Source organism: Opisthorchis viverrini (assembly GCF_000715545.1).
Source record: "Opisthorchis viverrini unplaced genomic scaffold opera_v5_664, whole genome shotgun sequence".
Taxonomy (NCBI): Eukaryota; Metazoa; Platyhelminthes; class Trematoda; order Opisthorchiida; family Opisthorchiidae; genus Opisthorchis; species Opisthorchis viverrini.
Window position 1 is genome coordinate 43463 of NW_008752333.1, and position 4588 is coordinate 48050.

Genomic DNA, 4588 nt, shown 5'->3' on the forward strand with positions numbered 1-4588 from the left:
ACAAGAGTGGATGTGACGAGGACGCTGGGGCTGAGTATAGACATGCATAGTGTTCTCTGTAAGCCTCAGATACCACTGTTGGGTCATTCGTCGGTTCGCCGTTTCTGTCTGACTTAGTTGGAAAAAAACGCACATAGCGTATCCAGAGGCCTTAAACTGCCACTCACAGACCTATCTTTCCTCGTACAGCCTTTGTATGACTATTTACAAGGCGCTTCTCGATGAAAACTTGGGAGGTATTGACGTTTGTGTTTCTGGAAAGCTCGGTTCAAGCCTAACTACATATCCGATACTATTTTCACTCGGAACATTAAGTTGATTTCATCTTTGTCAACCATATTTATATGGTGTGTATGGATTTCAGCACAAGCAGTAGTGTTCTGTGTAGAAGCGTGCTAACAAAAAAGTCGAAAAGAAACTGGACGACAACCCCCGAATTCGAACCACGAACATGACAACCTCCACGCCAAAGCTTACCTCCCTTGTCCATGGACCGATGGTTTGCCACTGATGCAAACATCATTTAGGCGGCCAGGCCGTGTATGGATCACGTAATCCGGACCAGCCAAGCATTTACTTGTGTTTGGCCTTTACATGGATCGACTAACGGTTTGGGGGTGATCATTCCTTCACAAATGAGCCCAACAAATTTTGACAGCCTGGTTGGACGTCGGCAGTTTCTGCCTCTCGCTAGAATCACACCCGAATTATTTTTACCGAAACTAGGATTTTCGAAGTTGTGATTCTTCCGGGGAGTTAGTCTAATCCATTCCAACTTCTCGGGGACGTGCTGCCCATGGCATCTTTAAAGTGAGCGAATTTTCAACGTCACGGCCGATCATTCATTATCATTTTGCTACCGGTTCACACGAGATAAACACGGAGTCGCACTTTTGCATATTTTGGCGTTCTTCGTTGTTCAATGATAACAAAAAAACCTCTACGGAATATCTTATGCAGATTCCTTTCTGGAAGGTCAGTTGCCGGAAAGTTCAGGAAGACGTGTTGGAGAGAAGATGGATATTCACTCCTCGTAAACTGGATGCATATGAGAATTTTGCTTTCCTGTCCAATAGCCTGTATCTGTTCAGTTGACATTTTCTAATAAATAACTCCGCGGCGAAGACCTTCTTCCTTCTACAAGTAGGTACTTTCCACCGCGGGCACTGCGGGCACATTATAAAAGTTTGGACTACTTCTCTCCTCCTGGGTGGGTTGTGACTGGCGCAGTCACACAGCCTACTATACAAGCCATATCGATATGGACGGGAAGAGGGAGTTGCGCCTGAGTATTACAGGAGCAGTGGTATCGCTGAGGTGCAAAGGGGACCAAGCTGAATACAGGCCATGCGCACCAGCGGTGAGAGCAGTGAGTGGATATTGACTGAAGATTGACAGACTGTCAATGCACTCGATACGCCTGGGCGGCAAATCCGTGCAGTTCGCGTTTCTGATCAGCCCAGACATAGAACAAAAAATATTGGAGGCAGATATTTCCAAGGGCACAGATTCCGTCCCGAAGCGGGTAAAGCTGGTGACTAAGTATGGCGCAATCAGGTTTGAAGATTATCCAGGCGCTGCCATGAGTGAGCCTCGTGTCCGAAAGCTCCCGACTTGTAACATGCCCTCAGTAAGGTCCGTGGTCGGGGAATAATCCGCGCTGTTCACGGGCAATGAAGATGCGTTTGATGAGTGAGCCTCGTGTCCGAAAGCTCCCGTCTTGTGACGTGCCCTCAGTAAGGTCCGTAATCGAGGAATAATCCGAGCTTTTCACGGGCAATGACGATGCGTTTAGCTCCTGCCCGTAGATTGAACATGAAATTCCCCTCCCGTCAGAACGGCTTCGACCTTGTGGCCCACATCCATCGCCGCATATTTAGAGAGGAGGTCCAAAAACAGATTCAAGAGATGCTAAAGAATGGCACAATCGGAGAAGCCAATAGTGTCTACAACTCCGCAGTTGTGCTCGTAAGAAAGGCGAACAGGAAACATGGGTTTTGCATAGAGTTACGGCGCCTGAATGAACTGACCGTAAACCGGATTGTGGATGTGCCTTTGGTTGCGGAGATTTTCGATTCCATCCAGCATTCCCGATATTTCAATGTGTTCCGGATACTGGTAACTATCTATCAAGGCGGAGGACCGAGAGAAAACGGCATTCACGGTTAGGGACACCGATAATCAATTTGGAAGTACGCCGTTTGGCTTGTCCGGGGCACTATTTACATTCCGGTGATTCGTGCTTCGTTTAACGAAGAGACTTCAGAATGTTGCCATGTACAGAAGCGATATTGTTGTGCACAGCTATTTGGAACCAGAGCACGCAGTTCACTTGTAAGCTGTTTTGAAGCGGATCCGGGAATCTGGCCGGCGGATAAATGAAGACAAGACACAGCTCGTTCGGTGTTCGATGACGCGTTAAGTGGGTCATGGAGAAGTAATCCCACCGCGTAACAATTGGCAAAGACCGAGGATTGTGCTGTTCCCAATTCAAAGTGGTCCCTACAGCAGTTTCTTGGACGAGCAGCATACTTCAGCCGATTTGTAAAGGAATTTAACACGATCTCTGCAACACTGTACGACTTGCTTGGGCAAAATCGGAAATTTGAATGGACTGAAGAAGCACATGAAGCTTTTGAGCGTGTCAAAGCGCGGATGTTGGATCAGCAACTGGCCCTCAAACTGCTCAGGGTAAGAGAGATGTTAACTGTTTCAACGTGCGCTAGTGATCGCGGTATCGGCACAGTCCCAAAGCGAGGGAATAGGGTAGTCGAATATGCCAGTCGTGTCCTGACCAACGCTGAACATAAGTACTCGTCCACTGAGAAGGAATGTTTAGTGATCCTCTGGGTCCTGGATAAATGGAGATCATATCTTCTTGGGCAACGTTTTCATGTCGAAACCGTCCAAAAAATCCCTGGAGTGGATCAGGAACACCAGAGATCCTCACGAAATGCTCGCGCGCTGGGCTCTCCGGTTGCAAGAGTACAACTTCACAATCCATCACGTGCCAGGGAAGGAGAACCACTTGGTTGATTGGCTGTCAAGACCAGTGGCTGAAGCTGAGACCCCCCAGGATCATGATTGGGGCTAATAGCCTCGTCGTCGAAATGGATCCCCAAGGGTTGGTGCAACTCCAACGGCAGGATCCGGTGTTACAAATTTTGCAGCCGCCTTGTTGGATCGGAGGAACATTGAGAACGGAGAGGGAGACAAGGAATCGGAAACGTTCCAGAATCACCTGGATCGACTGAGGCTGAATGAAGCCGGCATAATTTCTTGGCACGACACTGATTCGGAAATTGTGTTGCCCGCGATACCTCGCGTCTTGAGACGGAAAGTTATCTTTGAACACAATGAGATAATAATAATTATAAGGCTTACTCCCAAATGGTGGGTGGCATACCGTCTGGCATGATCATCGTTTTACAGTCAGAATGGAGCATGACCGAGGGATTTGTGGGGTGCGGATTGCACAAAACGAGGACAATGTCACAAACAGCGGGGAACACCCGATGATATAGCAATAATAGATTTTCCCAACTTGTTGGGAAAAATGGGCATGAGGTTCGTCTAGATCAAAGAGAGTCAGGTGACATGAACTAGAACTGAAGACAGTTGCTGGCCATGTGTGTCCTTGGGTGGTTTGGTAGGTGGCCGGAGTCACCACTGTGGTATACGGTGTCTGTCATTTTGCTCGATTCATATGTAGGCATTGGTGATGTACAAACTTGCTTACTGGGCCTTGGCTCATGAGCTTTATTTCCGTTTTCTATCCACAGAAATTGTCGTGAACACCTGCCTTCAGAGAATCACCGTCTCCTGATGTTTTCGTATCGTGCATCCTACAAAACGAGCAAAAGTGGAAATGGAGATGGAATAATTCAAATTGGGAGCACATGGCAAGTTTTGTCTCAAAAATGTGGTTTCGACTGAAAGTAAGCAGACTCACTGGTTGCACTGTTGTAGAGAAATCAGGTGCAGGGGGATAGGTTGGATGTGGGCAGGTTGCTAATACATAGGGCAACCCGAACTCCGTATACGGATTTGAACCTGTGCAACAGGCAATCCGAAATTACAGCAGAAAAGCCAGGGTGGCCAAATCTGAGCGAAAATTCATTAGGTACGGAATAGCTTATCCCCGAGACGCGGCCGGATAAGAACTGCTCAAAGTTGTGGCTACAGGCTTGGGTGGGCGAGGGGTTGCGGTCAAGATTCTGGAGAAAATAGTTGCGGGAGTGCCATCTCACTGGGTATGACAGTGCCATGCCATCATCGCACTGACATACTTCGGTTTATGGACAACCCCGTAACGGTCGTTAAAGGTCGGAGAAGGGATACGCAGTTCCGTGGTGAGACGCCGGTTCTTGGTGAGTAGGAGATTGACACAGGGAGTCATGCAGATGTAGGCTCACGAATAATGTCCGTTTTGTTGGAGGACCGTGTGAATGTAGATGAGGCACCAGCCAGTTTGAATGAATAACAGTTCTAAGGGGCGTTTGGGCTACTGCGGTCGAGGATTGAAGCTTGGGATGAGGGGCGACGAGAATGAAATAGAATGAAAGCAGTAGCGCATGGCAGGTGTTAG